Source organism: Orcinus orca, chromosome 9 (genome assembly GCF_937001465.1).
Source record: "Orcinus orca chromosome 9, mOrcOrc1.1, whole genome shotgun sequence".
Classification (NCBI taxonomy): domain Eukaryota; kingdom Metazoa; phylum Chordata; class Mammalia; order Artiodactyla; family Delphinidae; genus Orcinus; species Orcinus orca.
This window is the reverse complement of record NC_064567.1, coordinates 79,546,133-79,573,139: the sequence shown is the minus strand read 5'-3', so window position 1 is coordinate 79,573,139 and position 27,007 is coordinate 79,546,133.

The following is a 27,007-nucleotide window of genomic DNA, read 5'->3' as shown; positions in this document are numbered from 1 at the left end:
AAAGAAACAAACTAATGATGTACCAGCACTCTGCATGCCTCTCAAGTTCATTATAATGAGTGGAAAAAGCCAATCTAAAGTGTTATATACTGTATGGTTCCCCTTTGTACAACATTCTCAAAATAACAAAATTATATAGGGATGGAGAACACAGTAGTGGTTAGGAATGGCAGTGGGGAGGAGGGTGAATGCGACTACACTATAAGGGGTATTGTGAAGGAGATCTTTGTGACGATGGAATGGTTCTGTGTGTTGGTCGTGGCGTGAGTCACATGAATCTACTACCCATGTGATAACATGTTACAGAACTATTGGCACTTATTGTACCAGTGTTCACTTCCTGAGTCTGATACTATACTATAGTTATATAAAATATGAAATTGGGGAAAGAGGGTGAGGGGTACACGAGAACTCTCTGTACTCTCTTTGTAATTTCTTGTGAATCTATAATTATTTCAAAATTAAAATTTGAAATTTTTTCTGTAGTTTCAAATTTTCTATAGTATTTCTTTTAGAATGAATAAAGTTTTATTTATTTTCTTATTTAAGAAGAGGAGTAGCATGTAGAAACATTTTACAGACATTACCTTTCTTCCTTACTTCCTACTCTGGTTGTGTCTCAACACAAGTGAAAGAAAAGTTAATTGAAAAATCCAACATGCTATTATCAAATTGAAACATAATGTTGCATTCAAGACTAAAATTTTGTTAAAACCCTAGTTGAGGATAAAATAAACCTGCTTTGGGGCAGAGCGCTAAACGCAGGAGTTACAGTGGTAAGTAACACAGATTTGGTCCCTGGTCGCGAGAAGATTACACTGTAGTGAGTGGACAGAAAGTGAAAGGAAAAATTGAAATTAAATGAATGCTTGAAGATATTGGTCCGTTTATGAAGGAAACAGAGAACTGACATAAATAACAGTGGAGGCTTAATTTATGAAGGTTGGTCAGGCAGGGAAGGCCTCTCTGGGGAGATATTTAAGCTGAGACTTGAAGTAGTTGGCCACACTTTAATTAAGAAGCTCTCTAGAACATTAAAAAGAATTCTGGCTTTGCAGAATGTGGCTTCGCAACAATGAGGAGCACATATATATTTGACACGTATTTCTACCAGACGCTGTTCTAGCCCCCTCCTGGCACACAAAGGTACTTAGTGTGTGTCGCATCAATTCCTGAGTATTGATTCCATTGGTGGCACATCACAACCAAGTCCTTTGCAGGCAGGGAAACTTAATGAATAAACAAGCAAACAAAAAGAATTTAAAATAGGACCTCTATTTCAGCCACAAAATTGAAATATAGAATTTAAAAATATTTAGAATAATGTTCTCACAGAATTGTTTTAATTTATGTTTTTATGTAAACCCTTTGTCAGCTTTATTATTATTCTTTCAACAGAATTCCATTCCTCTATCTTCTGGTCTCATACTTCAAATATTCGCTTGTAAAGAAAGACATAATACTTTCTAACGTTGTGCCACTTTTAGTGGATTTCTGTCTGCCTAATTCAAAAAAAATGTGTAATGCTTCCAGGGGACACTATTTAAAACTTAAAATATAGTCCAATAATATTAGTAAAATTAATTTTTTACTGTGTTCACTGTGAGAAAAGTTATATGCCAGGTTGGCTGGGTTCCTCTCTGTCCCCTCTGCACAGTCATCATTTGTGGCCGCTTCTGAGTCATCTGATCCTAGTTCTAGAATCTAGAGTGATGATAAATCACGGGGTTCAAAAATGTTGCTCACTCAGCTTCTGACTTAAAGCGATGAAGATTTTTGAGGCTCGGCTTTAATGCCAACGCTTAAAAATAATGGGTCCTGGGCTTCCCTTGTGGCGCAGTGGTTGAGAGTCCGCCTGTCGATGCAGGGGACACGGGTTCGTGCCGCGGTCCGGGAAGATCCCACATGCCACGGAGTGACTGAGCCCGTGAGCCATGGCGGCTGGGCCTGCGCGTCCGAAGCCTGTGCTCCGCAACGGGAGGGGCCCCAACGGTGAGAGGCTCGTGTACCGCAAAAAAAAAAAAAAAAAAAAAAAAAAAAAGTGGGTCCTTGTTCTTCCTGTTGCTAGTGAATATTTTTCTTAGTTTTACAGAAATTCTCAGTGAGAAATACAGGCCTATTGTGCAGCTCTGTTTAACAGCTGGAAGGGCAGAAGCAGATTAAAATTCAATAAATCTTGAAATACTCTACCTACAGTAATAACCTGACAAGTATTCGTAATAGAATTACAAGCCTTGTTATCTTGGAGGGCTTAGCTAATGGAGGGATTAGCATGTTCTGGGGTTTCATTTCACAGTATAGTGAGCCTGCCACCCAGACAACACCACTTCTCCATCATCAAACACAGCAAAGATGCAAATAAAAGTGTTAGATGGGGGAAATGGAGAGAGCTTAGAAAAAGTGGTTAGGTTAGGGGTATTCGTCTGAATTTTGAATTCTTCAGCCTGTTGTGGCCAACATTATTTCTTTACTCTTGAATTTTTAAAGACCTGTGTGATTTTCACTAGGTTATAAAATGTGCAAGAGCTTACCCTAAGGATTACTCTAAAAGCATAAGCACTTCAGAGGAAATTCCTAATAAAACATAAAAGCAAAAATGAATGAGAAACTCAAGAGAAAAAGAGAAATAAGATAGAGTAAAAGAACCATTAAATGGTACTCAGATATATTATTTAAGCCATAGAGCAATGACTGTTTGTATACATTATTTTCATGTACAAAAGTTTTGCTTAACCATAGTCCATATTTGTGTCAAGAAGAACCAAAAAGGAAAGAGAAGAAAGGTATGAGTATTGGCAGCATCCTTCCTAGTGTGAGACTATAAATTCTAAAATTAACTATTTCCATAAAACACGAATCTATGCATTTCTGAATGATATCACAGTCTGCTCAAACAATAATAGAGTATATAAGGATTTTATAATGTCTGCTTCATATCATCATTTTTCCAAGGGTAGCTGTTTTAACAGTAATTCTTAAAACAAAAAATCTAGAAAAAAAATTTATTTAAATCTAGAAAAAATGGAAAATTAATTTTTATTTATTTTAATCTCCTAGATGACGTATAGGCTACTGAGCAATCAGAGTAAAATCTCTCTCTTTCTCTAAGGCATTTAACAGAGTACACTTTTGAAGACAAACTATTGATCTATTGAAGTCACATTAGTACAGACAAAATACTGTCTTTTCTAACTTTCCTGCTTCACAGCCAATTAATGACAGGTTATGGTCAATTATAGAATACAGTATAGTGGTACAAACACACTGGGAGATGAAAAGTGTGTTTGTGTTGGTGTGTGCACAATTCTCTTCTACAGTTTTTATATTCTTTGAGAGAAAGTACAATTTAAAGCCCACTGACTAAAGATCACAGGGAACACACCTATAGCTTAAAAAAAAAAAAAAGTTTATTGACTTGCTGCCAGGATGAGATACATATCATAGGAATTGGGCATTACAGTATCCCTGATAGGGTTTGGACTTGTGTTAGATGATTCTAAGGAGGGATAAGGGCTAATTTTGGATGGGACGCTATCAAGAATTAGGGACAATTCAGCGATTCAGTGTCTTATTTATGTTTATAATGTGGGAGTGTGACGAGGGAAAGGAGACATCATTGATAAAAAGGCAGCAATTACTCAGAAGGAAAGACGGTTAGTCATTTTGTGCCTGGAAAGTGGCCCTGGTTATATTCTTTTAAACACATTATGTTCTATTGTCCTTGCCCCTGTCTTTTTAGAATCATTGTTGATATTCTCTTAGGAATATCATCATCTCAACAATTACCATGTTACAAAACAAGGCTTTATTTTATCATAGTACTTGTCCATCACCTCCATGAGTCACAAGATTGTAACAAGAAATATACTAACAATTACAGGTTATATAAATGGTTTTGCAAAAGAGGAACTACGATGTTTCTTAATATTAAAGCAAACCCTCTAAATGCATTGGTTGTACCAAACTATGAGAAAGAGTTTAAATATTTTTTCTAACCCCATTTAGCTAACCTGAAGAAAATCATTTACTTTTCTAAGATTCATTGTTCCATTTGAGAAAATTGGGATGATTAATCCACTTAGTCATACTTAAGTGGTTAAAATAAAGAATCAAAGACATAAAGGATCAATACATCAGTGATGTTACTTATTGAAATAATAATAAGCATTTATATATTGTTCTAAGTACTTTACATATGTTAATATGTTCTAAGTACTTTTCATATATTAATCCACTTAATATGGATAATATTTTTTTTTCCAATGAGAGGCTAAGTAACTTGCAAGATCACACAGCTAAATGACAGACATACTGTTCAGATCAATGTTGCCGTCTCCAGAGTCCTTGCTTGTAGAGGATACAGATAAATGGAGTTCACCTTACAAATAGTGTTAAAGGTTCTTGTGTCTGGGGCTTCTGTCTATGTGATTCATTTCTAGTGATGGATATGGTGCTGCAGTCATAAAGCTGGCCTTAGTTTTTAGGGTATAGAGAAATCTCCAACTATTTGCTCAGACTCAGCAACAACAAAACTTAAACTTAAGTCTATGAATCAAATAACAGTTTCTTTTATATATTAATAGTCACAGAGTTGGGAAATTTGTTATAGCTCTTCAATATATAAATAGAGTAAAATAATAAATTGGTTTATCTTTTTCTAATGCTTTCTCTCCACACTCTTTTCTACTCAGCCAACTCTAGTTTATTATTTGAACAGAATTTTATAGATTTTTTTTTGTATGTGTGCTGCCAAAGCAAGCACAGATTTTTCTTATAATTACATTTTCTTGAAGAAAATCAGAATCCTAAATATTATAACCCATAACAAGCATAATAGGAATTTTTCTTTCATCCTCATAAAATAACCCAACATATTTTAAAAAATAAAGAAAATTGGAATAATACGGTGCTATTCCATAATGAATGATTACTGAACACCCAAGATGTGTTGCAGAACTTGTTCTAGATTCAGGACAGTCACCAAAGTACACACAAACCTCACATGCTCACATATTGGGTTTGGGGAAAGAAGGAGAAAGGAAGAGACGGAGGAACAGAATGGTATTCCTAGTGTACTTGACACTGGGTGGGGTGCGGGGAGGAGGGCAGATCATTTTTTAGTACCCCCACTTTATGATAAAATTATTTTCAGTAGCAATCATGACACGAAATTAATAAAATAATGGCTAGAAAAAAAGACAGGCGTAAACATTTTCTTTTATTGAAATATATATGTGTGTATAAAACTATGCCATAATAAGACAAATAAATAATATCACAGTACAAAAAGGGAAAATAGAGTACTAGATTAATACTGCTTAATTACACTAATGCATTTTTTATAAAATGGGGAAGAGTTACACGTATATGTTGGTTTGTTGTAATGATGAATAATAACAGTATGGTTTAATAATGAAAAAGAGCAGCAATTTAAAAAAAATTAGATTTTAATTTTAAAGATATTATTCAAATTTAATAAAATATTTCACTACTGAACTAAAACTTGCATTACCCAATAAAAATATTACATCTTGGGCTTCCCTGGTGGCGCGGTGGTTGAGAGTCCGCCTGCCGATGCAGGGGACGCGGGTTCGTGCCCCGGTCTGGGAGGATCCCGCATGCAGTGGAGCGGCTGGGCCCGTGGGCCGTGGCCGCTGAGCCTGCGCTTCCGGAGCCTGTGCTCCGCAGCGGGAGAGGCCGCAGCAGTGAGAGGCCCGCATACCGCAAAAAAAAAAAAAAAAATTACATCTTGCAACTTGCGCTCTTTCATTGTTTTAATTATATATTAAAAATAACCAAGTGGTCACGTAGAATGGCAGAATTGAATTGACTCAAGCTTTTTCCTTCATTTTTACAATAACTCTGCTGTTCACTGTTTTGAATCTGGTTCTTAAATGTAGAAATATACACTATCAACTGGGGTTGGAGACAGAAATTACAACCAAAGCTAACTTGAATGATTCTAAACCATTATAAGCTTACTCTCCAGATAAGCATGTATAGTTGAGTCCACAGATGTATAACTGGCAGTTCTCCAAATAAGCCGCCATATAAAACATTTTTGAAAAGATGAGTAATAAAACTGTGTTAATCTGGACTTTAAAACTGAACAGTAACCACCACCATTGTTTAGAGCTGAGGCCAACAGAAGCTTTTATCAGAGAAGAATAATTTATAACTCTTTTAGAATCTATCAATTTTTTAAGAATTGCTGGTGCATTATGACATTAAAAGTAAGACTGACTTTTAGCTGGTTTTGTTATTGACTTTGGATTACAATGCACACCCTTCTCACTTGCACCTAGGCAGACTGCTCTCCTATCTTGGCCTTTGGTAAGCCACAGGAGAGAGAGAAAGAAAGAAGATATAATTTAAAAAATAATTTTAATTAGTCTATTCTGATGGGCTGAAATCACAGATCAAAATAAATGCTTTTTATTCAAATTGAATCTGAAAGAAATCTGAATTTTAAAATTAATTTAAATTAGTTTATATTTGTGATAAATTAAAATTCCTAATTGAAATGGAAAAGCATCTAAGGAATTTAAATTAAATTTAAAATCTAACAGCCAATTTCATTTAAATTATTTTAATTTAAATTAAATTAAAATTCAGAAGCATCTTGAAATGAATCAGAATTAACCATAACATTCACCTCATATATGAAATGCTGAAATTTTGATTTCTATCGAGTTATAATCAGGCTATGCTGACTTGGTAGCAGTTTGCAGAATGGTTTGACACAAAAGGTTGAAACAGCCTAAAATAGTTAACAAAAGTAAATATGGTTGGCAGAAATTACTATAATGGGTCATATGATTAATGCCTCAAATCAGATTTATATTAGCTTCAAATATGAAATTGTGGATTGTAGAGAGGATCAGAAAATAATATAAACTGAATCTTTCTATTGAAATGAGAAAAAGCTGATCGTTTATGATAGAATATATTTTTCTATGTCTCAATCAGGGTGGCTGTCCCTCTGCTGGCTGAACCTTGCCCACCTCTGGAGTGGTATGAGGGTCCATGAACTTCTAAATGCTCCTGGTGCAACCCCCTAGGTCCATACTATCTGCTTCATTACTGGAAACTTCTTGAGAGAGAAGTTTGACAAGGAAGTTGCAATTAGAACCTATCATCTACACCTTTTTAAGAGATCATCAAGAAAATTCCATCGAGTCCTATAACCTTGTTTATGTCAGTCACTACCAGCCCCATACAGCTCCAATTTCTCATACCTTTTGCTATTCTCTCTGAATTTATGGTCATAAACAAAACTCCCTAACGGTCAACCTCTTTCCTGATCCAGAGCACCTTCTTGTTCCAAAAGACTCCCAGTCCATGGGGCTAGACATGTTTGGAAGACTATCTGCCCCAATCACTGGAGACCTCTCCTTGCATTTAGTGGACAGGGGTCATGAATGTTAAATGGACTGGATACATCAAGTCCTGCAGAAGATTTGTCCTTCCTGATAGGCCAAAGGTCCATACTGAGGAACACTGTGAGAGTTCACCATCAGTAAAGACCCTGTTTTCCAAGCATCCCTCTCATCTGGTTGTTGTCTTGTTTCTTAATGCTGTTTTGTTTCTTTCACTCCCAGGACCACTGGGGGATTTGGTTTCATTCTTGTTCCTCCTTACTACTCCCTGCTAATTATTCCCTACTCCCACCTTAAAAATAAGTTACACATATGCTACATTCTACCCCACTCATCTCTTCATTTTTATATTTTTCAATATATGTTCTATTACATAGATTAGCAAGATTCACTCACTTTTTCTTTACATTCTTCTTTCTAAATGAATTTTAAAATCAGTTATCTTACTGGTTATAGTAGTTTAAATAATTTTTCAAGGGACACAAATATTTCTAAGTAAGCAATCCTATTATATTCAAACAATTAAATTTTTCTTTTCAAAAACATATAGCTTATTTTTCCTTCTCAACTGATGGAACTGAATCTTTATAATATTGTGAAATTATAGCCAATATAGCAACTGTTTGGTTTGTTCATGACCTTAAAAGGAATTATTCTAATAGCTGTTATTTTGATGGTGATTTTGTAGACAGTTTTTCTTTACCAGTTTAGGACATTATCTGTTATCATTAACTTGCTAAAAGGCTCATATAAGAAATGAATGCTAAATCTGGCCAGTTCAAATCGATCCCTCCTGAAACCAACATCCAACCCTAGATCTAAAACATGACAGTAAATTCTACTATGTGCCCTTTATCATCGTTCTGCCTTCCTCTGAGGCAGCTAACCACTCTCCTATATCCTCTGTTCATCATTTTTTTGCCTAAACACACACACACCCACACTTGAACAATATTTTATTAAAACTGTTTTAAATTATATAAAAAGTCTTTATACTGAATGTAATCTGTGGCCCACTTCTTGTGCGCAAATACAATCTAACCATGTTGCTGCAGGTAACCATGGTTGTTTGTTTCCTATATATAATATTTCATAGTATAAATATATCATTTTCCCCCTTTTTCTGTCTATGGTAGATTCCAGTTTTCTGCTACTATTAACAGTATTTCTGTGCTCATTTCTGAAAATACTTTGTAGTGAAAATGTCCAGGGGTTTCTCTTAAGTATGTATCTAGGAATAGAATTACTGGGTCTTAAGTTATGCTCAATTTTACAAGTCAAAACCATAGTTTTCCAATTTACACTGTTACCAGCTATATTTAAGATATTCTTTCAGCCCACACCATCTCTAATAGTATCATAAGACTTCTTAATATTTGCCAAATGAGTGTAAATGGTATTTAACTTTAATGACCTGTTACTATTATTTGATAATTTATGATCCGTTTTCTTCTACTAGAAGGTGATGTTTATAAAGCTTGGTACTTTGCCTTCTGTATTGTTTTATTTCCAGAACCTATGATAGTCTCTGGTATATAGACAGGCTCAAATAAAAAATTCATTAAATAAATTAACATAAAATTATGCATAAAATTGCTCTTTGGTAACATTTATACATGAGAAAATATACATATAATTAAGACATACATTAAATTTCTAAAAATAAGTGTTTATTATGAAAGTAATCACAGTTCACTTTTTCAGCTTTATATTGATCTGCACATGTGTGTGTATATATATGTATGTATATAAATAGTTATCCTGTTTACTAAACCTTTGTGCATTTTTCTGAACAGAAAAACCATGAGATTATTTAAATTAAAAACACTGAGTGACATTGCTAAGATTTAAGAGGAAATTTTCCCTCTCATAGAGCCTCAAAGGTATTTAAAACACAAAAACACACACACACATATATTACATCAATAAAGAAGGTTTTAGTTTATGGTTGGTGTGCCAAAGACCTAGAACAGCTGACACTCATTAACACAAATTATTTTAATATCTTCTTACATAATTAAAGTCATCTCAAAGTTTTATAGCACTCATTTACCATTTTGACCATAAGTTTATGTTGAAAACAGTTCATTGTTTATCAGAACTCTTATAATTTTTCAGTTCCTGATCTATAAATTTTGATTCATCTAATACAGAATGAATGTTGCTAAATCAATTTTAGTGAGATTTAAATACAGATTCTCTAGGACATTAATTCTCAAATATGATTTGGAGAAATGTGAGGGTCTCTCAAGCCCTTTCAGGGGTCTCACAAGCTCCTCTCTTGTCCAACTGTATACCTATGTGAGGCCAGATTTTTTTCATATACTTAAAGTAACATATTGCAACAGATTGAATGCTGAAGCAGATATGAGAATTTGTCTTCTACAAGCCAGGCTTTAAAAAGATTTGCAAAAATATAAAGGGGTGCTACTCTTCTTACTATTATCTGTTTTGGAAAATATAATTATTTCCATAAAAACATAATTTGTTAATTTTAATGGGTTATTATTTTAAAATAAATATTTTTAAAAAAACAAATGAGTGCTAAATTTGACTAATTCAGTCTTCTTTAAGGTGATTTTTTTCTCTCCTTTACACTATTAATGTGACAAATTACATTAATAGAAGTCCTATTGTTTAATGTTTATTCATTGAGATATTATCTTTACATTACTCTGGGATAAAGCCTAATTTGCCATTTTTAAATTCTTTTTATAACCTGTTGGATTTGTTTTACTGGTATCTTACTTAGAATGCAGGCAGTTTAATTTACATTGATGATCTCTCCTTAGGCGGCAGGTAGACGAAGGGCAAAGGAAATGCAGCGAGGAACGTGGGGAATCTGCTCACCCTCTCTGGCCACATCTAAACTGTGCTGTTACCTTTGAGGAGAGGAGAGCTGCCCAATCCCTGGTACAGGAGCTCTGCCAGATATTTTCTCCGACTCAGAATTCCTTTCCTTAAATTATTGTCCTGAAAGATTTGAATGGGAGAGCTGAGGTGTGACCTCAGAGATGGGGAAGGAATTTGTTCTAAGGTCGGGCTCCCCTTCTCTACTCTCACAGTGCTGAACACAGGCCATCCCCACAGGTGCACATTCTTTGCCTAAGGAAGATCCCACCCCTTAGGCACAAGCTTACTGTCTGATTAGGCTCTGATTAAATAACAATAACATGTTCCCCCTAACCTCCCCCGTTGGCATTCGGGGAATGAATTTCCTGGAAACTATCCAGTGATTTAACAACTTTTGCTAAGGAAGGAAAATAATCGAGTTGCGGGGGAGGGGGGGAGGGGGGAGTGTTACTTTAAAAAGTGGCTGCAGTTTGAGAGTTTAGTAAGAGGCAATGAACAATCCTCTTAGGGAGAGAACTGTGCTGGTGTTGTTAATGCATGGCTAGTCCTTGTGAAGGGCCAACAGGAAGAAAACTATTAGCCACGAATAGTTAAATTGCTCTGTATAATAACATATCTGAAATTTTAAACTGGCAGATTGAGAGACAAAGGATTTGATGGTGAAGGGAGGCTGTCTTAAAAAGAGAGGATTTTGAATAAGGAGTTGGCAAGAGCAGAACCCCCAAGGGAAGGTGCAAATATCAGGGAGAATGATACAGATGCTGGGTGATACATTTCTTCTTTAGGGAAAGACAAAATGACCTTTAAATTATTAGGTCAAATGTCAGTTCTAAGTTGTTTCCGAGGCTGGGCTCTAACCAGTATCTTATTACCCAAAGGAAAGGCTAAGAATGTGTGTAGAGCAATCTTCAAGAAACACATTCAAAAAATCTAATTTTAAAGAATTTAGTATTTGTTATTTTTCAAAATCTTCAAGTAAGATTACTTCTGGAAAAATATACAAGAAAAAGATAATGGGGGTACATCTGGGCAACAGGATTGTGGTCTGGGATATGGAGTGGTAAGAATTCTTCCTCATATTATATCTTTGTTCATCTTAATTATAAATTGATACCTACGCTTGTCTTATCTATTCAAAACAAAATGATTTAAAATCAAAATCATTTATTTGGTTTTTTTCCCCCTTATTTTAAAATGCCTGGAAGGAGACTGCAGTATACATTTCCATGTTTTGAACACCAAATTATCCTTAATCCCCCAGAATAAGAGGCTGTTCCACACAAGAGCTTTGTGTTCATGGTACTCTGGGGAATTAAAGGGAAGTGGTGGTGGTTAGGCATGGGACAAAGTATTATAAAAATAGGATAGATGTCTCACAAAACAGAACCAGAAATGGGAATTTATAATGCATAAAGAGAAAGCAAGAAGTTGGAATAAGAGATAACCAAGGAAATAAAAAAAATCCCTCAGGAAAACTCAAAATCTCTGAAAGTTTCGTGGATTTACTTCACTCCCAGGAATCGAACTTGGGCCAGTTTATTATGCTATCAAAGGATGATCCATAAGGCTGAGTGACTGTGAGACATTTGGGTTGTATTTGTTTTTCAGTCACTTTAAAATTTTGCTTTACTCTCTTATGCACGTACACCATTTTGTTCATGCCTCTAATTTCTGGCTGCCAGATTTAACAAGAAATTGTGAGAAATATGTTCTAACCAGAACAGAGCACAATGGACATGCTATGCCTTTGATCTAAACATTACATTTTTCCTGTTCCTGATAAATGCTATATCTAACATCCTGTAACACGTGTAATGTAGTTCTCTTACTTTGGTTTCACAAGGAACTCATCCTATTAGCTCATGTTAAATATTTGATCTACTACTGGGACCATGTCTTTTTGATCTGAATTTCTGATAGTAAGATTGCTTTAACCTGATACTTGTGCAGAACTGCATTTCTACATAAATGGGAAAGAATTTATTTAACCCTCTTCCATACTCTCTTGTTTATTATTACTCTGTAGAAGTCAATTTCTGGATCTTGTTACCCACCTACCTCAAAGGGTTGCTACAAAAATTAAATATTAAATGTAAACCATTCAAATCAATGCATGGCATATAACAAAGGCTCAATAAAACTGTTATTATTCCTTTCTCCATTTTCTGAGAAAAAATTTTAAGGCAGACTACAAATTTATCAGATGACTTGTTTTCAGTAGCAGAACACTTCTAGTGGATGTCGGTGTGCTTGAAATCTGCTAGTATGGCTATAGCCTGCTCCTGTGATAGTCACATATAATCTGCATTGAACCTAGACTCCCGTTACTCCATAGACCATCACGTTGGCACTATCCAGGAAACTGTTAGAATTGCAGAATCTCAGACCGCATCCCAGAGCTACTGAGTCAGAATCTTGCCTTAAAAAGTCCCCAGGTGATTCACATGCACACTGAAGTTTGGAAAGCACTGCTCTAGAGATTTTATTCGCGACATTATGCAAAATGGAGTCCTTTCATCTTTTACCACTTAACCTTGATGCTGAAGTTGTTTGCATCATTTTCCTTTAAGTACAGGTGATATCTTTTGTTTGTGGCTTCATCTATTGAGTCACACATGTTCTCCAAGACTTGTTTACTTCTGTCAGAAACTGTAATATGCATGCAGTCTATGAAAGTTCATTGCCTTTTTGCTTCTTGCCTTCATGCATGGTATTCAATCTGTGTCACTGTACAGTTTTTATTTATTTAAGCTTCTACAAAACTATTGAATTATTTGTAAACTTAAGTTTAAAAAAATGTTTGATGCGTTATTTATTTCCTGGGAATAAGTTTAAACCAGCATAATCCTGATAAAGATTTAGGCTGGGGCTCTTCTAATATTTAAGAAAAATATGAGGAATGTGTAATCCCTGATGTGGACATGAGAATATCTTCTCCTTTTGCTTTCCCATATTTCTGTGTGTTTCATGTTGAAAACTCATCTGGAATGCCTGACAAAAACACTGTGGCCAAGGGGATACAAAATACACCAGCTGAAATTCTGAAATTTTCTGTAAGACTGATACATCAGATGCTTCAACACCATTACTCTACTGTCAGTCTTGAGGCCTGCGGTCTAGGTTCACAAAGTCTTTGTTTTGACCGCCCTGCCCTTGCGTCTGCGGTCCTCTCATTTCCCAAGCACTGGATGGGACTGAAGTAGAGGTATCGACACTTCCTACCTCTCCCCCAGGTCCCACAAACCTGTGTAATACTTAGGTCACTCTAATTTGCTCCGCCAGCCTTTTAACACAATTATAGCGCTGGCTGACTATCTGAAAGATGAGGATGTAAATGGCCCACACCGACAGACACAGGCCCTGGAAGCATCGAAACCCATGCGCTGAGCTGAAGAATACTCAAGCCTTAAGAGCACAAAGACCTGGCTATCTTCTGGGAGTAGAGAGTTGGAGCCAACACCTTGTATTACTGCCTGAGGAGTTTACAAAAATACTGAAAAACAGAGCTCAAGGCAATTTTGTCATTATCTTTCTTCATTAAATTCTCAGTAAATAACCCAGCAACAATAATCTAGCATTTGGTTGTTATGGGCAACGTGATTCTCTATTTTTTGTTTTTCTTCCTTATTTGGGAAAAAATTATCCTCATGTATTACATAATAATTCCCTATTTCATATGACAATGCCTTGAACTACAGAGGAAGAGAATTTAAATATCTTTCACAGTGCATCATAAAAAAGGATTACCGAAAAAATCCACGAAAAATATTTCATTTTTTTTCATATGAATGTATAAACCAACATTTCCAATGTCCTAAGCACTTTTGCCAGTAAAAACATATGACACGAAGTGATCGCATTTGATAAGATAGGTTCTACCGTATTTTGCACATTTGTAAATGGGTGCAAGAAAGCTGTATATATATTTCCCAGTAGTGTTTCACAAAAAGAACTCTGAAGGATGACATAAATTATCAGTCTTCTCTAAAATTAAGATAAAAATGAAAGAAAACCAAATACCATTCTTTCCATTATCTTGGAATAGTCCATTATTTTCTTAACATACTAACATATGTTAAGTCCATGCTGTTTAAATTCCAGTACATTCTACACCAATCTTTAACCTCCCAGACATGGTCTAGACAACTCGACTACGCTTTGAATTACACTAGCTCTTTCCCAAGCATTTGTTCTCCATCTGGATGATTCCTCACCCTTACACCTACTCACCACAAGTGTAAGTTGGAACAATATTTCTATGTCCTATTCAAATGTTTGCTTTGAAGTGTTCTGTTGTTCCAAAAGATGTAAATACTTTCTGCCTTGTCTAAATACTCATCTGGTAAAGAATTACTTTTAAGTATTTTATTATAGCTTTATGTATAAGCCATGCTTTATTTCTTCTGCTACATTTAAGTTCATTCAAGATGGGCTATGTATGTGATCCCAAATTATAAACGTAGGGTACCTAAAATCGTTCCTTATTCTATTAATTAGTGCCAGAGGAGGAAATAGATGGAGCACCCAAAGGTTTTAAGTGAAGATTAACTTCAGGAATTATCTACAGAGGTGTAGGCAGAGTTCTAGGATGATAAACCAACAAAGGTAAAGTACCAAGGACTACTCACAGGCAGGAATTTGGGGAGCTGCTACCATTCTTTGAAAAGGGAAAGAAAAAGCATGGAGTTCCCAGAACCCAGTGAAAACTGGAACTATAGAACAGGGGTCACCTGATTTAATACATCCTCATATATGAACACAGCCCAGGCCAAAACCTCAATGAGGCAGTGAGAGAAAGAGGAGAAATAATGTACCAAAATCATTCTCTCCTTCTAACCTGTTTTTTTCTTTTTTGCTGGTGTCTTTATTGTCTTCTAAAGAGAGTAAAATTAAGCAAGTAAGATATCAAGGGTAATAGTAATTGGTTCCCAGACCCAATTATTCATTTTATGGGGAAATATAATAATTTGCTGCTAGTTTAACTACATCCTGTAAATCAACAATCCACGCGATAGTATTCCATGGCTGGGGCCATTGCTGAGACTCCAATAGGAAACTCTATGGTTCTATGGCTTAGATGTCTTAAGGTAATGGAGCACATAGTGAAGATAGAGACACCATAGTCTGATGTCACTGTTGAATATAAAGAAATTTAAAGAAATGTAAATTAAGATCCTTGATATGTTATGGAGGACACCATGGTGATGACTGAGGCATTATAGAAATCCTTAAATAATAGTGCTAGTAGAAATATTTCAGTCAAGAAAGGGAAATTTGCATGCAGAATGCATATATATACATTCCTATAACATTAAATTCCTGCCCCCTCTTTGAGGAAAATGGTCTATGTAATCAACCTGACACTGAGTAGCTGTGGGCCACCTGGGAAATGGTGCCTTATCAGGGACATAGCATTAGCCTTTACTCAAATGAAGTTGGGCAATCAGTAGTAGTGGTAGCCAGATGAGCCTTGGGGAGGGGGCATGTCCTTGGCCGTCCAGCTGAAGCATGGTCTTTGGTGCTCCCTCCATGGCCATTATTCTCATTGATGCCAGGGAGACCAATAGTGTGGTGAAATCTCCTGTATCTCCAGTTTACAGAGATCAGATAACACAGAGAGCTTTTCTGAAGGCCAGTGTTCCTCTCACTGCATGAATTTCTAAATGTCTTGGTAAAGGGAGGGTTCTGAGTCCTCCTAGTGGAAATAGTTAGGGTGTGGCTGAACGAGCTGTAGAAGTGGATCCAATCCATCAGTCCTAACACCCTGAGGATTATACTACTTCTACTGTAACTAGGACGTTCCATCCTAACATATTGTAGCCACACCTATGTTCAGGTTTCAAGTACATAGCAGACATTTACAGCCAATCTTAGATGGCCCTTAGTCCAAACTTTAATTCTGGATGGACATGTCCATGTTAATCAATTTAGCCTGATCCAACTTACACTTCATTCTCCTTGATCTTACATCCGCAGGATACACTCCTATACACGCTCCCCAACCCTCTACAGGGATGCAGGTTGGCAGGATGTTACATCTTTAGTGTATTCACTTTCTCTTCCTGTAGAAAACCTGATTCTTACCTTTCTGGACTATGCTGAAATCCAACCCTTGGAATATGCCTCAAGAGAATAAAAAGTATCTGAATATGTGTATGTCAGGGAAGGGGGAGGCTGCTAAGAGTCATTCTCTGCAGACAACTTCTTTTGGGTTTTTTTTTGGTTTTTTACAATTTATTTTTATTGAAGTATAATTGGCTTATAATTCTATATTAGTTTCAGGTGTACAACATGGTAATTTGATATTTCTATGGAATATACTCCAAAGTTATTGACTATATTAAATAAAACTCTAAAATATTAAATAAGACTATAAAATACTGACTATATTCTCTGTGTTATACATTACGTCCTCATAAGTTATTATTTTACACCTAGTAGTTTGTTCCTCAAGCCCCTTTACCTATTTTGCCCATCTCCCCACCCTTCTCCCCTCTGGTAAACCTTAGTTTGTTCTCTGTATCTGTGAGTCCATTTCTGTTTTCTTATGTTTGTTTTGTTTTTTAGATTCCACATATAAATGAAAACATACAGTATTTGGCTTGCTCTGTCTGACTTCCTTTAAGTAGTAATGGAAGGGTTTGGGGTTTTTTTGTTGTTGGTGGTGGGTTTTTTGTTTTGTTTTTTGCATTGGAAGGCCAGTTTCCTCAGATGCTTGTAGGACAGCTTTCACTGGCAAAGAAGCTTCAAGCAAATTCGAACCTTTCAATTCTCAGCAGCGTCTAAATCTATCCCAACGTTCTCATCACATGTCTCAGAGTCTCAGTCATTAACTAGTACTTAACACAAGGGAAACTAGTGCCCATATGTTAGTGCAGTGGTTTTCAAACTTTCTGTCTCAAGGTCCCTTTATCTTTTGAAAAGTTATTGATAATCCCAATGAAAGTTTAGTACATGGAATATATCTTTTGATATTTAATATTTCAACTTAAAACAGAAAATTGTCAGAGATGAGAATATACCAATACACATAAGAGGGATAACTATTTCACCTCATGTAGCTTCTACCAGATTCCACTGACGAATTAGAGAATCGAAATTATAAGGCAAATACCATCACTGTTTTATTGTGAAAATAGTTTTGACCCATACAATCAGGTTTGGGGACAGGATCTTCAAACCTGTCTGTCCTGGAGTCATACCAATTACACAATTCTTGGTCACCAGAGAGTTCTGATTTTCTACCTGTGCTTTGAATTGCAAGGTCAAAGTTCTAATCATATATTTTTCTTTTTGTAATATCCCCAGTATAATAAGAAATTATCCAACTCCCCTTATTTTTGCAATCACTTTTGACATGGCAACTAAGTGCCAAAACCTCTTGATCTTACAGCAGCACTTTGCTGTACAGCACTCTGCTCCTTGATTAATTAAGTAATTGTGATGCTCACTGCATACTATAGATGACCGGTGTTCCCTCCAAGCGTTCATTAAATATATGATCCAACCAATAGTAGATTCTCAAGTATGGGGCTTGTTTCCTGGGGCCACTGATGATACTGTATTAAGCAGCATCCTGGTTAGAAGATGAAAGGTATACACAAAACTGTTTCACTGGAGAGAATTCAATTAAGCGATTATTTTCAGATGTGTGAAGGATTAAGGAACAATTGGTAGGCAAGAACCCACTATCACTTCTAGGCCTGAAGTGATGAGAACAAGTAGAGCTGTGCTCTGGAAGAAGGACCACAGGACAGCATCTGGGTCTGCTGAGGGACTTTCAGCATCACAGCAAGGTGGGCACAAGGAAGGAAAATAAGTGCTCTCAATGTCTCAGCTTCTAGCTTCTGCCTTTTTTGTTGCCTATCATTGTCTGAACCCAACTGGAAGCCAGACAGCACAGAGGAGCCTCTGTGTCAAACCGTAAAGAATAAGAAAAGTAGGCACAGCTCAAATCTTCTCTTGATACATGAGAAGTTTAAAGTATAACAAGTCTGAAATTTTACACGGCAAAATAGTAGTTTTTAAAATTAAAGACCATGGTGAACATAAAAAGTCTTCATAACTGTAAATACAAAATAAGCAAGGTCCTTCGAGTATGATTTTCATTTTCCAGCGATATTTTTATGTATGGTAAACTATACAAATAGTCCAATAATGACAATAGAAAAAACCCATGAGAGCTCAAGAATATTTAAATTAAAAATGAGTATCATATAGCAAACATAGCAGAGATAATGTATCATGTGATTGCACTATGAATGGTGACTCCCTTGCTTATGGTAGAAGAAAAGGTTCAATATGATCTATTTCATGATGGGACTGATAAAAGCTTTTAGAATGAAAATAATAGATACATTTTTAGGTCTTTAAGTGTTTCAATATGTTTAAGTCTACCGAATAACAGATTTCTAAGTCATGTATCTTGTAAATTAATTTTCTTTTCAGAAAGCTAGAGTAATTTTCAGTATTTCACTCACCATGACTGGTTATCTACTGATAGAACACGATGCCTCTAATTCCTTTCCCTTTGCTTCAATCTGTAATTATAATTTGCACACTTTCTGAGTGCAAAAAGGCAGCAGAGGTACAAATTCACAAAAGGGAGCTAAGTGTCATAAAATACTTGGAGAGGGCTGGTTCTTCAGGGAGCAAAAACTGTCCTAGCTATTATGATACTAGATTTTCAATATTTTCAATGTTCAATATTTCAGTAGCTGGCTGTGCTAGAAATAGCTCTCCCAAGAGGCACCCACCACACCGTTTTTGCTTTCTGTATGTGATGAGTGCAGGGTAAATCAATACGTCAATAGAGGGAGAGAGAAATGTTTTACTTCCTCAGGATGAACAACTTTGTCAGCATGACTGAGTTTTGACTGAAGTGCGAATTTATTTTTGAATACTTGTCAGAAGTAGGTATCTGCTCTAAATATAACATGCGATCACAATTTGTCAGGGCCAAGTGTGTTGGGTCCTTGGGGAGAGCATGTGCCCATTTGCTTTCCATGTGCACAGTGGCACTAACAACAATTGAAGACACCCTGCAAGACTAGTAAGTCAAATGAACGTTCCTGAGCAGGTGGGCAGGGGAGGGGAGACGTTGAGAAAATGCTGGGAAGTCACTGTTGAGAGATAAGGGGAACTTGAAAAGGATTCTAAGAGGTAACATCTAATGCGTACACCATTAAGGGTCTAAATTGACTACAGGTGAGAGACCATTGAGCCATTGGAATTTTTTTTAAATGAAATGCAAAACAGACTTTTAAATTAGAGCTCATTATCCTCCCAACTCTCCCTCCCCTTCTCTCCCTTATGCAGTGGAGCTTTATATAGGATACCTCCTTTCCTGCAGTCCTATTTGACTACCCACCATTGATTGGAAAAGCCAATGCTGGGTAGACACCTGCCAGGGACAATCTCAACTACAAATGTCCACCAGAACTGCCGTGGATGGTTTTCCCCAATAGTGAGGTTGTTAGAGAGCCTGGATTGTTCATTGTATTATCTTGTTTCTTAATAGTTTTCTCAGGAAACATCCTTCAAATTCTTAGAATCTTGGTTTTTTGGATTCTGCCCTATCTTCAGGCCTTGCTTTTTTTTGAAAACCCCTGGCAACACCCATTTTCTACAAAATACAGTCCGTTGCCACCTTGGCCCCAACTGATATATTTTCAGTCTCAAGTCTAGTTTTTACGTATACGTTCTATTCCAACTACACCAAATTATTAAAGAAATTTGAATAAAATATAAACTTTGATTTTTTTTATTCTTTTACTTTTGCATAACTTTTCCTCAGATTTCCTAGTATACTCACACTGATCAAATTATTTAGATGTCACCACCATAGTTTTTTCAGAAAAAATCCACATAAATGGCATATAATTTGTGCAATATCTGTGTATACTATGTCCATGTATATCTGTATACATACTCTGTACATTGCAACTATGATTGCTGGTCTATCCCTAGGACAGACTAGTATCCAGGAGAAAGAACACTATTTATTTTACAAAATACTTTCCAAAGTGCCTGGTCCATACCAAATGCTCTCTAAAAATACACTTATAAATAGTTATTATTCAAATTCTGCTAGCTTGTGTAACTAAATATATGTATCTGTATTTTAATCCATTAATAGATGGTTATTAATAATGTGTTATCCAGATTGCTAATGCTGGATTAGAAATTTAGAAAGTGAAAGCTAACTCTTACTTGGAGGAGCAGGTGTCTCTAGAGTTAGAGCTCTAGCTCTAACTCTTACTTGGAGGAGCAGGTGTCCGAACCCAGAAACCTTAAATACGATGTTAGTTTCAGAAAACTCCAGATGCTTACAGGCTTCATTCTTACAAATCTTCACCCAATCCTCCACTGATTAGATATAGAACGAGGGGCCATAAGAGATGCATTTCATGGTAACCAGGCAGAGAACAAAAAGCAATATTTTAGTGACCAGCATTTGAAGCTCGACCCACCTTCCCTACCACACACGTTCTTTCTTGGAGAGATGTAACAGCAATCCATCCTGTTACATTTTCCCATTGTAAAACCTCATAGCACGGTGGAAAGAGGAATATTTGAACCGGACTCTCTATACTAGGGGTGAGACCTATGCATTTGGTTCCTCTGCCACAAAATGGCCACTGTGGTTAAAAATAGAGTCAATATTTATGTCACATGAAGTTAGAGGTCATCCTGACTCATTTCACTGCCCTTACCAGACTTCTGGAAGACATGACCCTCCCGACCAGTGTTAAGGCAGCAGGCAGAGTGTGATGGTGTAGTTCAAGTGTGTGGGTGGAAACAGTATCAGCAACATTCACAGCTACAGAAAGTCCTATGAATTCACAAGGTTTCCTAACAAATTAGACCCCTTGATTCTGGTTTGCAAAAGGCTGTAAAGAGGACAAAAGAATGTCATGTTATAATATTCTAACCCTCTATTTTCAAATGCTCAAATCTGTATGGAAAGTATCAAAAATTTTTAACGGAGGGATTAAAAATCTGTTTAATGATAGGCCAGATTCCATATTTAAAAAGAAAGACTGGGCTTCCCTGGTGGCGCAGTGGTTGAGAGTCCGCCTGCCGGCGCAGGGGACACGGGTTTGTGCCCTGGTCCGGGAAGATTCCACATGCCGCGGAGCGGCTGGGCCCGTGAGCCATGGTCGCTGAGCCTGCGCATCCGGGGCCTGTGCTCCTCAACGGGAGAGGCTACAACAGTGAGAGGCCCGCGTACCGCAAAAAAAAAAAAAAAGAAAGACTGTTTTAAATAGTTTACAGAGCATAGTTTATAATTAGATTAAATTAGATTATAAATTAATGGCCTAAGTTAATTAATCTTGGGAGGAGTCACCCCTTTTCACTGGAAAAAATGTATTCTATGTTTGAAATAAAAATCCCTCAAGACCATCACAGCATGGGGAGAGGGTTTGGGAGTGGATGATCAATCATTATTTCATGATAATTTACTTCATTGGGAGCCCAAAGACAGTAAAGTTTACCTTCACACATATTAAGTGTGGCAGCCGTGAGAATGGTCCAGTCAGATCTCCTGCTGCAGAGAAGATATTTGATTGGTAGCCCTAGCTCTTGTCTGAGTTGTTTTACCATCCTGTTTTCCCCATCATCTCATTTCCAGTGGGCTGCTCTCAACCAATGGCTAACAAAGACCCAGTCCTCCAAGAATGCAGAATGTTTTTGATGTAATTTTGGCTCAAAGATTTCCCTTCAACCTGGATGAAACTTTCTTGGAACTATTTGCAACCTGAGACTCAGCCTACACAACCCTCCTTCCTTACCTATCTTCTTCACTGGGCTCAGCGTTTCCTCAGCTATTCCGTTTCTTTTCCCATTTCCTCTTTTCCCAATATATCTCTTGCACCTAATTCTCTCTTGACTTCCTCTTCTCAGACGACCTGAACTACTGCATTAAGTGATTCTACCCCTGCCTGACTGAGATCTTTTGTATTAACTACATTTCTTCCAGTAAAAATTATATACATTCTCTAGTCTTCGGGTTTAAAACTTAACATACGTAAAGAATGTTCTTTTTGAAAACAAACATGATTCAAGCCCTGTATCGGGAGGTCCCATAGTTGTCCCCCCAAAAAAGATATGTTCATACCCTAACCCCCATAACCTGTGACTGTGGCCTTATTTTGGAAAAAGTTTTTCGTTTCTTTTTTTTTTTTTCCCAGATGTAATTACATTGAGGATCTTGAAATGAGATAACCCCTGATTATGTGGGCGGGCCCTAAATTTAATTCCTTATGAGAGATAGAAGAGAGTACACAGACACAGAAGCCAGAGGCAGAAATTGGAGTTACGTAGCCAGTATCAAGGCACATCTGGATCCACCAGAAGCTAGAAGAGGAAAGGAAGGATTCTCCCCTAGAACCTTTGGAGGGAGTGCAGCCTCACTGATACCTTGATTTAGACTTCTGGCCTGGAGAACTATGACAGAACACATATCTGTTATTTTAAGCCACGAAATTCAAGTTTGTGGTAATTTTTTTTTACTTTAGCCTAGCAACTTATACACCCTGACAAAACAGAACAGGAGATGATCAGCATTTTATCTCCTCTGAATACTTAAGAGATAACTGGAGAGTAAAGTGAAATATAGCATAAAACGCATAGCAAAAACATCAAAAAGAAAGGAAAATTACAAGCAAATATCACTCATGAACACACTGAAAAATCCGCAACAAAATGTTAACAGTCAGTCCAGAATCTATCAAATGATTATACATCATCAGGAAGCAGGGTTTACCTCAAGAATGCAAGTGTATCATTTTGCAATATATAGGAATATCAAATCATGTTGTACACCTGAAACTAATATAATGTTATACATCAATTATACCTCAATAAAAAAGAAAGTAGGGCTTCCCTGGTGGCGCAGTGGTTGAGAGTCTGCCCGCCGATGCAAGGGACACGGGTTCGTGCCCCGGCCCAGGAAGATCCCACATGCCACGGAGCGGCTGGACCCGTGAGCCATGGCTGCTGAGCCTGTGTGTCAGGAGCCTGTGCTCCACAACAAAAAAGAAAGCAATGCAAGTCTGGTTCAACATTTAAAAAAGAATTATTTATTGACCACACTTACAAATTAAAGAAGAAATTCCATATGACCAACTTAACAGATGAAGAAGAACATTTGACCCAAATAAAGGAGAAAAATGCCATTTTCATGGACTTAAAGAGTCAATATTACTAAGGTGTTAGTTCTCCACAATTTGGCCTATATATTCAACAAAATATCAATTCATGTGGAGAAATTTTGACTGGCTAATTCTAAAATTTATGTGGAAATGCCAAGGACACAGGAAAAATAATCTTGAAAAGATTACTATACTTACACTGGCTGATTTTACTTATTCCCTTTGATTTTAATCCTCACTACACAGATAAACGTATTGAGTTGATGTGTAATTGTCATAAAAAAAGAGAAATAAATCGAGGGAACAGAAAGTAGACCATGATTAGATCCAAATATATATATATTTACTTGTGTTCAGCAAAAGCACCAAGGTAACTTAATGAGATAGAGATTATCTTTTCAGCAATAGTGTTACAATGACTGGATAATTGTAGAGATCAAAATGAAAATTAACTCCTATATCACACCTATGAAAAATTAACTTGAGATGGATTATAGACCTCAGTGTAAAACTTATAACCATACAGCTTCTGGAACAAAATATGGGGGAATATATTTTCAGACACAGAGCATGCGAAAAAGTTTTGACTGGGCACAAAAACACTAAGAATAAAATAAAATCATACATTGGGCTTCATCAAAATTAATAACTTCTGCTTTTCAAATGCATGATTAAAAAATCAAAAGTCAAGTCACAGACTGGAAGAAATAATTTACAAGACACTTATCTGAGGAAAGACTTGCATCCAGCATGTATTAAAGGAAAAAAAAAAAACACTCCTTTACTCAATAAAATAAAAACAAGCTAATAAAGATGGACAAAATTTTGAAAAGACACTTTACTGAGCAGTTATATACAAATGAGAACGTTCTCAGCATCCATAAACATGAGGGAAATGCAAATTCAAACCACAATGAGATATTATTATATCTCCTAATTTGTAAAAGGCTAACAAATTTTAATTGTTGGCAAGGCCATTAAGCAGGTGGAATTGTCATACTTTGCTGGTGAGAGTGTAAAATGATACTACCACTTTGGAAAAGTAGTTTCTAAAATGTTAAACATAGATCTACTCTTGACCCAACAATTCCACTCTTAGGATATTCACCATGAGAAATCAAAACACTGGATCACGAAAAGTCTTGTATATGAATGTTCCCTCATAATAGGCCAAACTGGAAAGAACTCAATAAATAAATAAATTTTGATATATTCTTGAAAATGGATCACTATTTGGCTATAAAAAAGATTGAACTACAGTTGTCCCTCAGTATCTGCAGGGGATTGGTTCCAGAACCTGCCATCAGTTCCAAAATCCCAGGATGCTCAAGTTCTGGAGTGGGACCTCTGTATCTGCACTTCCTCAATCACAGATTCAACCAACTGCAAATCCTGTAGTACTGTTTTTATTGAAAATAATCCACATACTAATGAACCACACATTTCAAACCCATGTTGTTCAAGGGTCAACTATATTTATCACCATCCCAGGTTGGTTGAAACCCAGAATGCAGAACTGGGGATAGGAGGGCTGGTGGTAAAGTTATACTTGGATCTTCCACTGTATCCAGATTGGCATCCCTACCCTAAGTTGCTACACAGTTGTTCAACTGTGTAACAACACAGATGGATTTTAAAAACAATTTTTTTCAATGAAAGAAACCAGTTACAAGAGAGCACATACCATATAATTCCACTTATTTCAACTTTAGAATATGTTAAATTAACTATAATGACTTAGATCATTCACTGATATAATTAGAGGGTAGATTGGGGAGGAGTGACTAGAAGGGGACATTTGGCAACTTTCTGGAGTAGCTTTATCTTAATTTGAACAGTTGTTACACCATGTGTAATTCATAAATGTTTCTTAAACAGGAGGACACTTAACATCTGTGTATATTGTAGGATATAATTTTACCTGATTAAAAAAAGGATTAAAAAGTGGTAAGAAGCAATTTGTCAAACAACAGATATGTTTGCAATATGAAGTAGAAAATAATGCTAAAATTAAGGCAAAGAGAAATCAAAGTAGGATACATTTTTAAATGGGTAAATTAAAAAAATACATCCTTAATATGAAATCACATGGGCTCATAAAGCATTGACTACAATTTTGCCTCAAGTTTTCTAACTGGTAGTGAGAAATGGGAAACGATTATTTACTTTAATGATTTTCAATGTCTGATCAAAGAGCGTCACCTGGAGACCTTCACAAAAACTACAAATTCTTAGGACCTGTAGCCTCTGTATTCTGATTCAGCGTATCTGGGAAAAGGCTTGAGACTCTGCAGTTTGAATATTTTCTTTGGTGATTGTTATCTTAGTTTGGAATTGCTGAGTTACATAATTCATGGAAACATTAAGATAAATAAACTATTCAGGAAAAGCTCAGCAATTCCTGATACTACAAATAAAAAGTAACTTCTTCTGACAGTCCTCACAAGGAGGATCCTGCTGAACAAAATATGTCCTCAATACTATCCTTAGAATAAAATCGGAAACAAGTTTTGTAAAAGTGCTTCCTAATACAAATCCTCATACAGGACCTCAGCGTAAGTCAAAGTCATGATGCCAAATATAATTCAGTAACTACGGTTCTACATGACGGTCAATGGATAAACCTCAAACGTGTAACTCTTGCTGCTTTAGATTAACCCAGGAGCAGACATTAGGCCATCTAGACAAACAGAGATTGCAGATTCTTCAGGCAGTTATTCATGAAGTCTTTTGTCTCATCAACTCTTAAATATATATATATTTTTAATGTATTTATTTATTTATTTATTTATGGCTGTGTTGGGTCTTCATTGCTGCACACAGGCTTTCTCTAGTTGTGGTGAGCGGGCTCTAGAGCGCGGGCTCAGTAGTTGCGGCACACGGGCTTAGTTGCTCCACGGCATGCGGGATCTTCCCGGACCAGGGCACGAACCTGTGTCCCCTGCATTGGCAGGCAGATTCTTAACCACTGTGCCACCAACTTTAAAAGTCCCAACTTTTATATTTTTAAGACCAAATTCCTTAACAAGTACCTGAATCATAGCTATTCTGTATTGCCATTTAAGTACCAGTCCATACAATTTAAATGGTCTGTTAATATTAGTTGATATAATCTAGTGACAATTAAGGAACTTAACCTAAATTTAAGATCCGCTGTGGTGAATGTCAATCAGATATCAGACAAATGATCAACTTATTTTTTAGAATTTTGCCATTACAAAGCAGTTGTTTTGTGAATCCTCCTTTCAGAGACAGGCCTCTGCCTCTGAACATTCATTTTTCTAATCAGCTTCTCTAATTGAGGGTCTTTAATGTTTGTAAATGATAATAATGATGAAGATTGCACTAAAACCTTCATAAAATACTTTAAGAAAGTGGGAAGCAACCAAACAGATTTGAAATGGAAACAGATTTTGGAAGAACAGAGATTTTGATATATCAAATAGCAGACTGTATTTTCATATCAAGAAATTCAATTTGCTTTCTGCGAACAAAATTATAAATCCAGGGACTTACTAATCAAGCATGATTCAAAGAGGCAAAGAAAATCTAACTTATTAATGGCACTCTATTCATCCTTATCCTCCATCAACTTGCTTAATTGGTCCCAATGTATCA